At 46.6% G+C, this 10,158-nt stretch overlaps 1 protein-coding gene across 4 annotated transcripts in view; it reads left to right on the top strand.

The window, feature by feature from the left end:
* Nucleotides 1-8,279, top strand: part of LOC146079591 (centromere protein N-A-like) — a 110,488-nt gene extending 102,209 nt beyond the window's left edge. For all 4 annotated transcript variants that reach the window (XM_083186308.1, XM_083186307.1, XM_083186306.1 and 1 more), the window contains one exon: nucleotides 8,118-8,279. The gene's annotated coding sequence lies outside the window, so the exon portion shown is untranslated. The remainder of the gene's footprint in view (nucleotides 1-8,117) is intronic.
* The last annotated feature ends 1,879 nt before the right edge of the window (nucleotides 8,280-10,158 follow it).

Here is a 10,158-nt window from a genome sequence, read left to right on the forward strand (position 1 = left end):
CGGTGAACTTTGCTTTCTGCACTACGCTAAGTAGGTGCTGGTACCACCTAGAGATGTTCCCTTTCCCTTGCCGATTCTAGGCGCTGTTTGTACTGACGCTTCAGTCTAGCTGCCACTTGAATTGCAGAGCCTCGGATCACTGCCTTCAGTGAGCACCAATGAGTGAAAACAGACGTATCTGAGGGGGAGTTGGTGTCAATATAAAGATCTAGTGAATCTGATATGGCCTGGCGAGTGTCCGGTCGTGTGAGAAGATGGGTACCCAATCTCCAGGAACCCGGGGCAATTGTGCGTTTACTAAGTTTCCAGACTATCATAAGTGGGGAGTGATCTGACCAGGATATTGGCAAGATATCAATCTTGCGGATGGATGCAAGCATCACTCGATCAACCAATGCCATGTCTATTCTGGAATAAGACCGGTGTACATGAGAATAAAAGGTGTAATCTCTTACTGATAGATGCTTAGCTCTCCATGCATCAAACAGTACGTATTCGGCCAATAGTTGGCGGAACTTAGAGGAAGGGTCTTGGGGCAAAGACTGATGAAGGGAGAGTGTGGGGTGTGAACGGTCAATAATGGAGTCAAGTACCATGTTAAAATCCCCAAGTATCATCAGGGCCCCTCTGACATGCTGTTGGAGGGTTCTACAAAAATTCCTCCAGAATGCAATTTGTTTAGCATTAGGTGCATAACACGAGACCAAGGAGGTCTCAACATTGTCCAGGTGGCCAAAAAGTATTAAGTACCTCCCCTCTGGGTCCTCATATCTAGAGGAGAGCTGAAATGCACAGTTCTGGGCTATAAGTATAGCTACTCCGGCTTTTTTCGTGGGACCGTTGGCCTTATAGCAATGCGGATATCTGGAGTTAGTGAAGAGGGGGGGGGTTATGCCTTTGGAAGTGTGTCTCTTGGACTGCCACAATCTGCGCTTTGAGCTTATGGAAATAGTTCAGGGCCACTTTCCTTTTGTGGGGGGAGTTTAAACCCTCTGAATTTATGGATACTATATTAACCATTTTTTTTTAAAATGAAGATGGCTTTCACCTTGCTAAAGGGTTCTGGTGTAAAAATAACTGTACCTGATGCTTTAATGGAAAACAAACACAAAGAAAACTTGGGAAAACATGGGGGAAGTAAAATACAAAGTAAATACAGAACTAAATCGATCTCTCTTGAGATCCATGCCAGTCGCCATACCAAGGCGGCTGTGTACATTGAGTGGGGGGGGGGGGGTAGTGGCAGACCTCCCACCTGCTAATGTATAATAAACTTAATGCTAACGGCGAAGGAAACCAGAGCCTCGCAAGTATTATAACTATGAGGACAAGAGCAGTCATCAACTGAAGAACAAATTTAAATGTATAGGTAACATTCCAACCACTAAATTTTAACCAGAATGCACAGAATGGCATATAAATGTCTCAACATTTGACAAGGCAATCTGGGGCAGATGTATGAATGGTCGTTATGGGGGAGAAGGGGTTTTAGCGCACGTTATGTGCACTGATACCGCTTCTCCCCCATGTATGATGCGGCCGGGATGCGGTAATGGACAGGGGCGCTATGCGCCCCTGTCCATATCGGCGCTGCTATCAAAATGATAGCAGGCCGAATGTATGAACGGTCAGCATCGCTGACCGTTCCGCACGAAGCCGGATTTGGCTTCGCCAGCCTCAGGCTGGCGAAGCCCTATCTAAACAGCAGGGACAGCGCTGTCCCTGCTGTTAGGTCTGGGCTGCGCTGGGGATCTCGCGTGAACAGCGAGATCCCGCGCATGCCCAGTGCGGCCGGCCAGGGGACAGGAGATAGCGCATCAGTATTAACTGATGCGCTATCTCCAGAAAGGGACATCGCCGAAGGGGGGAGTTAGCGCTCCCCCGCTTCGGCAGACAAGATGTTAATACATCTTGTCGATGTCCCTTCCTGCTTCGCCTCGCTATTGAGGCGAAGCAGGAAGTATCATAGCGGCGCGATGAGCGCTGCTATGATACATCTGCCCCTCTATTTCACATATGGGTAAACTCAGATTTTGAGACAGTAAAATGCAATTATATAGCAGTCAGAACAAGAAAATGTGCAGGGCTTACCCCCTAACCCACCGCAGACCAGTCCTGCTGAAGTCTGCGACTGGGGGAGCCAGCAGAGCTGGGGTCGGTACTGTTCCATGACTGGAGTATCCTCAGACCTTCTTCTACATTGCTTATGGAGACATTGGAGCCTTCGCGGAACACTAAAAGTTTAGTGGGGAATCCCCATCGGTAAGGGATGTTTGCTTTCTGGAGGGCAGCTGTAATGGGCTTAAGTGATCTGCGTTTCAAAAGAGTCGCGGCCGACAGGTCCTTAAAGAGTTGAATTTCTCCCAGGGCTGTAGCGGTATCAGATGATGGTCTAGCAGCTTTGAGCAGGGATTCCTTTGTGTGGAAATAATGCATCCACAGCAGGACATCACGCGGCGCATTATCTGGGGCTGCCCTGGCCTTAGGCAGTCTGTGGATTCGATCAATAAGCAGAATTGTGGCGGAGGCATTTGGTAAGAGCTTCTTGAAGATGTCGATAGCATAGTCATGCAGGCTACTATTCGACACAAATTCAGAAATGCCACGCAGCTTGAGGTTATTACGTCGCGATCTATCTTCAAGGTCTGTTACCTTATCACGTAATGAACGTACCTCCGCCTCAAGTTCACCATGAGAGTCCAACAAGCAATTATGTGACCTCACCACTTCCTCCATCTTGGTTTCCAAATGGTTAGTGCGGCCACCTAGGTCGTCAATCGAGTGTTGGCAGGCTTGTAGGGTGGCACGAAATTCAGCAGTAACATCATCTTTAAATTGGGACAGAAGCAGCTTCATTGTGCCTACAGTCAAGGCGTCCCCATCTCCCATGGAATCTCCAGTGGGGCAAGCTACAGACGAAGCTACGGGGTCGCCATGGGAGACGTGAATTGAGGAGTTGTGGGAGTAGAGGGGAGGACCACGTCTTTAGGTCTTGAGTGTTGGGCAGGTTGTTTGAAGAAGGCGATTTTTGGTTTTGGGGTCTTGCTGCGTTTGGATGGCATATTAATTGACCTAATAGGCTATAAGAGGATTCCACTTATTCAAAACTTAACGTTAGAAGGCTCCGCTGTCAGAGGCGAGACTATGTCATCCCCTTAACTCTGTGAGAAGGTGGAGGAATTTGCGTGTGTTATAGTAGCATCGGTGGGGGGGTTCAGTCCATGGGAGAGGGACGTATCATAGTCCCAATTACAAAACACTTCTTAATTTCCTCAAATTGAGTCTGCCGCATCAAGTGCCTCCAGCAACACGTGCAGTCAGCCTCACTCCTCTGCAGTATGAGCTCTGGTCTGCCAGCAGAAGGGAAACAATGTCACGTTTACAGTAGTGGGATATTAAAGATGCTTATATGGGCACCAGCTCTCTGTGGGTATAGGTACCCAGTGTCTGTACCCCTCAGAGGGATTAGATGTCGGCCAGGGGAGAAATCTGAATTAGATTTATGGAGCACCGCTTCTACTCCTCCTCTGGGGCTTTCACAGAAATATCTCCCCCTGGGCTGTGGTATGACAAAGTGCCCAGGTATGGCTGCAGCAGGAGGAGGTGCTGTGAATTCCAGCAAGGATAGTGCACTGGGGCTGGGTCGGCTGACTGGTGTACAGGGCTGGTATATTCTGCTCCTGCTCCAACCAATATGGCCGCCGCACCCAATTATCCCTGCTCGCTGCTATACTCCTGCCCGCCCCAACCAATATGGCCACCGCCTGCTGAATGCCTCTCCCTGGGCTGGGCGCCCTGTCCACTGGTGCTGGGGCACCCCCAGGGCTGTGTGGAGCCTGAGGGGGGGCACCTGGTGTCTGGGCTGCAGAAGGGGAACAGGGGGGCAGCGCTGGAGCGCGTCTGCGGCTGTCCCTGAAATCCAAGATGGCCGCCGCCACCTCTGTGTGGAAGCTGGGCGCTTCTTACCGCTCAGGTGAGGAGTTTAGGTGGTTGGGAAGGGGTCCGCTGGGAGAGTAGGCTGTGTCCGGGCTCCGTCCCTGGAGCCGTCCTCCCGCAATCTACGCTGCGGAGCTCCGGCGGCGGGTGGGCTGCCTAAGCGAGGCCCCGGCTTGCAGGGGTACTAGGCCGCAATCTGCAGAGACCCGTAAAACGGGTCTCCCGACTCTGCTGCCGTTCCCAATCAGGTCCCCCGGTGGTCTGGGGGTTACTGTGAAGGCGGATGGGGCAGGGGTGGGTCAAAAGAGGGTGTTTGTGCAGGTTTTGGGGTCTAGGGATCAGGAGCTCTGTATGAGCACAGCTTTCCTCTTCCCCAGTCAGGCCACGCTCCCTTTATCACCGGTTTTTATCACTGATCAAATTACCCTGGTTTTTATCACCAACCAATCAGCTCCTACCTCTGTCATTTCTCAAACCAAGCCTGCAACTTCACAGTTAGGAGCTGATTGGCCGGTGATAAAAAAAACCTGACAATTTATCACTTCACCGAGCTTAATAAATCGGCCCCTCTGTGAGGTCACCTGGAAAAATGCACTGTTGGGGGTCCCTGAAGACCAATGTTGAGAACCACTGACTTAGATAAATATAATTTCAATTTTATTAACATTATACATGGTCCTTATAGTTTTCAACCTTGATTTTATTAATATTATCCAAAATTCCTATAATTTCTTCTTTTCTGATCCCAAGACTAAGGCCAGTATTCAATGCCTCAGATTCGCCGTTTTTTTTCAGTGAATCTGGCAATTCGCTGGGTTAACGGCGAATTTTCTGTCACAAAAAAACAATTCGCCATATTCAATGGAGGCAATTCGCCACAAATGAACAGCGAATGTCTGCCGATTCGCCGTAAATGATTCTCCACAATTCGCCTGTGATTTTCAATGGGGTTTTTAGTGGAATTCGCCGACAGTGTATTCAATGCTCAAATGGAGAACTGCTTTCTCCATTGATTTTCGCCATGATTCTCCGTTTAGCATTCGGCAGCTTTTTTAGGTGAACTGTAATGTGATCTTTTAAATTAAAGCGTTTTTAATTTTTTTTTTTGTGTTCAAAAATCAGAATATTTTTCCTATGAAAGGGCATGCTATTTTTATTCATATACGTGCAGCACATGAATATATTTTGAATATATATTTATTTTTTTTAAACAATATTTTTTTTTTTTTTTTTTACACATTCGCCAGCAGGGGGCCGGGAGCCGGAGCCGCTCATTAATATTCATATATTCACTGCACTGATCGGGACCAGTGAGTGTAGCGGCTCCGATCCCAGCACCCTGCCAGCACCCTGCGAGCCCTTCTTCACCCCCACAAAGTGACTGGACACCCCCACAGGTGGGACACATGTGTGTTGCTGCGCTGATTGTGGTGGTAGGGGGGAGGGGATGCGGGGGACATGAGCTGACAGGCAAGAGGAGGGGACATGAGCTGACAGGCAGCGGAGGGGAAAGGGGTGAAGATACTGCTCATCAGTACACCCCGCCCGCTCTGTTCCCCGACCCCACAGACCTGCCTCAGCTGACGTAGAGACAGATCCAGCAGCAGTAGCAGACCTCCGTCTCAGGCAGCCCCAGCGCGGTGATAGCAGATGTCAGCGCTGGGACTGCTGGAGCCGGAGGTCTGCCACTGCTGCTTGAGCCGTCCCCATCCTCATGCTGTGCGGGGGCTCCTGGCAGTATCAGCGCTCTCCCCCGCCGGGACTCTGCTCAATCCCCTGCAGTGGCAGTGTAGCCGCAGCAGCAGGGGAGAGAGCCCTGCACTATTCGCCCCAGAGAGTGATTATCGCTGTCAGGGGCAGAGAGCCCCTGACGCGTTGAATAGGGAGGACGGGAGGCTGCTGGGCGAATCTCTCTGAAGGGAGAATTGTGGCGAAAGTGCAGCGAATCCTACACAGGATTCGCTGCCAGCCGCCAGCCCGGCCATTGAATACTGGCCTAACAGTTAACCAATACTAATCACTCTAAAATCGTCATGTGTCAATTATACAAAAACACTAAGCTGGAAAAAGAGTGAGGCTTGGCATGCACATCCACATTGTTTCAGATAACCGATTAATTAATGAAACTAAACCAATAAACTTGACCATAATTATAAAACATAAAATATAAGACATAAATAGGAAGTTCCAAAATAAGGAAGATATCATTATATAATATGTTTAGTTTCATCAATCACAACAAAAACAAAGTAACCAAATAATAACTTAGTATATTACCACACGGTGTCTCATTCTGGCTGAATACAGTCACAGGTATTCAATGCTCTGGCGAGCGCAAGGTAGCGAATCCTGTTTTGGATTCGCTGTGCGCTCGCCAGGAAAAATCGCTCCTCTTACATTCGTGAGCCTCCCCCAGCCCACACTATTCAATGCGTCAGGGGCTCGCTGCCCCTGACGTCGAATATAGGCGAATACAGTAGTGGCGAATCCCCGTGTCCCCCCCCCCCCCCCGCACAGCCCGCAGCATGAGCGCAGCAGCAGTCCTCCGGCTCCGGCAGCCCCAGCGCTGACATCACCGTGCTGTGGCTGCCGGAGCTAAAGGCCTGCTGCTGCTGCGTCCCTGTTCTGAGGCTGTGCGGGGGCTCCCTGCATGAGTGAGGGGGGCAGGCGGCAGGCGAATATGGCATGGCGGAGGGAGCCCGCGCACAGCTCCCCCGCCTCTGGCCAGCCAATCAGCTGCAGTGGCGAATCCCCGTGTCGCAACCCCCCCCCCCCCCCCCCGCACAGCCCGCAGCAGCAGTCCTCTGGCTCCGGCAGCCCCAGCGCTGACATCACCGTGCTGTGGCTGCCAGAGCCAAAGGTATACTGCTGCTGGGGTCCCTGTTCTGAGGCTGTGCGGGGGCTCCCTGCGACATCAGTGAGCCCCCCGCTGGAGAATCTCAGCAGCAGGGGGGAAAAGTGCCATGGCAAAGGGGGCGGGCGAATGTGGCATGGCGGAGGGAGAGCACTACAGTACGCACAGCTCCCCCGCCTCTGTTCACTGAAAGCAGCAGTGGCTGCTATCTGCAAAAGATTCGGGCTGCTGCTGCTGGTCCCGTCCCTGTCAGCTTGTCCCCCGCATATCTCTCCCCCCTCCCGTCCCGTCCCCTCACCTCCCTCCCCTCACCTCCCTCCCCTCACCTCACCCCCAGCAGAAGGGCTTGCAGGGTGCTGCTGGGGTCGGAGCCGCTGCACTCACTGGTCCCGATCATCGGGATCAGTGTGCAGTGAATATATGAATATTAATGAGCGGCTCCGGCTCCCGGCCCCCTGCTGGCGAATGTTTAAAAAAAAAATATATATATATATTGTTTAAAAAAATATATATATATATTAAAAATATATTCATGTGCTGCAAGTATATGAATAAAAATAGCATGCCCCTTCATAGGAAAAATATTCAGATTTTTTAACACCAAAAAAAAAATTAAAAACGCTTTAATTTAAAAGATCACATTACAGTTCACCTAAAAAAGATGACGAATGCTAAACGGAGAATCATGGCGAAAATCAATGGAGAAAGCAGTTCTCCATTTGAGCATTGAATACACTGTCGGCGAATTCCACTAAAAACCCCATTGAAAATCACAGGCGAATTGTGGAGAATAATTTACGGCGAATCGGCAGACATTCGCTGTTCATTTGTGGCGAATTGCCTCCATTGAATAGGGAGAATTGTTTTTTCTAACAGAAAATTCGCCGTAAACCCAGCGAATTGCCAGATTCACTGAAAAAAAACGGCGAATCTGAGGCATTGAATACTGGCAAGTATGTTATGATTTGATATAATGTAATATGATATAAGAAAATTCTGTCTAAATATGTTAGTTATTTAATCCCTCTCTCTTAACCCTTTCCATTTTTTTTTCACATGAATGCATATATGAGTCAATGGCCTTTTGAGGCCATCTGGATGTGTGTTATTTATACAAAACATTCTGTATACCTCTTGTTTGCACAATTTTTATTTATTTTTTCTAAAAAAAAATTTAGTGACTGGTTTGAAATTCAGTAGCACACACTGTGCACAGTACATAAATCTGAAACAAAAACAAAACCTGAGACATACGATAACACCTAAATATTGTATACAATTGATTTGCACAATTTCTTATAGTGATCTTTTCCCCTCTTTGTTGCAGTAACAAGTTCCAAGACATCCTTAAACTGCTCGGATCTCCTGCATGTTTCTCAAAGTTATACCTCGACACACTGTGGACCTGTTTCAATATGTTTCTGCGATGTTCACATTAGTTTTAGATAACAAACTGTGTGTCACAATTAATAAAATTTATTAGGTTTAATACTTTTTCCATTTCTATCTCTTATTTTGCTATTAATTTTCATTTTGATATGGTTACACATGATACATCATACATACATACATACATACATACATACATACTACATTTATGTAACCCTTTTGGTTTTTCCTTTAGCCAGATTTTGGATGGAGATACAGTAGACATTGGGTCAACAGATTTGAAGAAACTTGTTGCTAAGATGTTGCGTAAAGATTTATTTATTCAACAAATACATATGGGATCTTTAGGAAGTGATTCTACAAATGGGATTGTGTTTTAATACACTATACTATTTATTTTATTGAATGGCTATTAGAAGTGGAAATGAAAGCTACATGATGTTTTTTAGGTAAAATCAATGTATCTTCCATGCTCACAGTGCGGTTTTTCAGTAACTCCTTCCTGTTCAAACTAATTGTGTAATTATATGCCTTGGTAATGATATCATGGTACCCTCACTAGTTAAAGGAATACCTCATATCCTTAGCTTGAGTTTTGAACACCTCAAAATTAGAACAATTCCTAAATAGCTTTAAAAGTTGTCCCCTTGGAATATTCTTCTTCCAAGAGGGGTAATGTGCACTACTAAAATGAATATATGCATTGGTACCTACATCTTTGATGTAATAGGAAGTGGTAATTACATTATCCCTGACATTAAGGGCCACATCCAGGAAGGTCATATTGTGAAGGTGAATTATGTGGATAAATATAAGATTATAAATATTATGATTAAGGTGATCAACAAATTCAGGGGCAGAAGGAGTGTCCCCATCCCAAACAAAAAAAATCAATACAATGGCCATAGAGGACCAAGTGTGCGCCAAATCTGCTTAGGTCTTCTACCTCACCCATATAGAGGTTGGCAGAACTCATGGTCCACATGGCCGTCCCCATCACCACAAATAATTGTGCTGTACAATAAACTGTATGGAATCTATTATAAAACATTGGTGTCTCCTCCCCAAGTCCCCATCACTTTCTAAACAATCAGATAACCTGAATTCCCAATTCATGGGGAATATTAAAATAATCGAGTGTGAGGAACTGGTGAGTTTCCCTTCACTTGATGCTGCCAAAAGGTTTAACAAATGGGTGGTTTCTTTAATGTGAGACTTGAGAATGGAGACACGTAGCTGAAGGTTTGAATCAATATAAAAAGATAAATTAGAAGTGATTAATGGTATACCAAAAATTATAGGGCGTATAGGGGGTGAAGTGAGACTCTTGTGAATTTTGGCGAATGATAATAAATGTGGATTAAATAAAAAAAAGTGAAATTCCTGCCTGGATATGACCCCATCCATCTCTGCTGATTTTAACATATCATAAAGTTCCTCTCTGAAGCCATTAGTAGGGTCTGTTTTCAGAACAGTATACAAAGAGATGTCATTAAGCGGTCTATTGGCCTCCAGCACATAATCAGACCTAATCTGTATGATAATGTCTCCCCCCATGTCCGCTTCCCAGATTATAGTTGAGGAGTCTTTCATTCATTTCTGAAGGATTTGTCTTACACTTTCCTATGGGAATTTGAGCATGGAATATGGGAATTGGTCCTCTTCCTATATTGCTGATTGGGACAAGCTGGTATACTTGTAACCCTATGATTTTGGTTTTGATTATTTCTATGTTTAGTTCTAAATGTTCCCTCATCATAATCTGTGAGATACCTATAACATTTTTTACATCAGATTTCTGGTTACTTCCACATTCAACTATACCACTGTCTAGATACAAGAAATCAATCATCAGACATATGAATAATGCAGCTAGAGCAGTTGTCCCGGTCAAGTGGCATTCCACAACACCACCGACGGTATGGGAATGGTGTCAAAGATTAGATCTTATATGAATATGGATAACGTTTTCTTCTCCT

This window comes from Crinia signifera, chromosome 5 (assembly GCF_055691185.1).
Source record: "Crinia signifera chromosome 5, ASM5569118v1, whole genome shotgun sequence".
NCBI classification, from domain to species: Eukaryota; Metazoa; Chordata; class Amphibia; order Anura; family Myobatrachidae; genus Crinia; species Crinia signifera.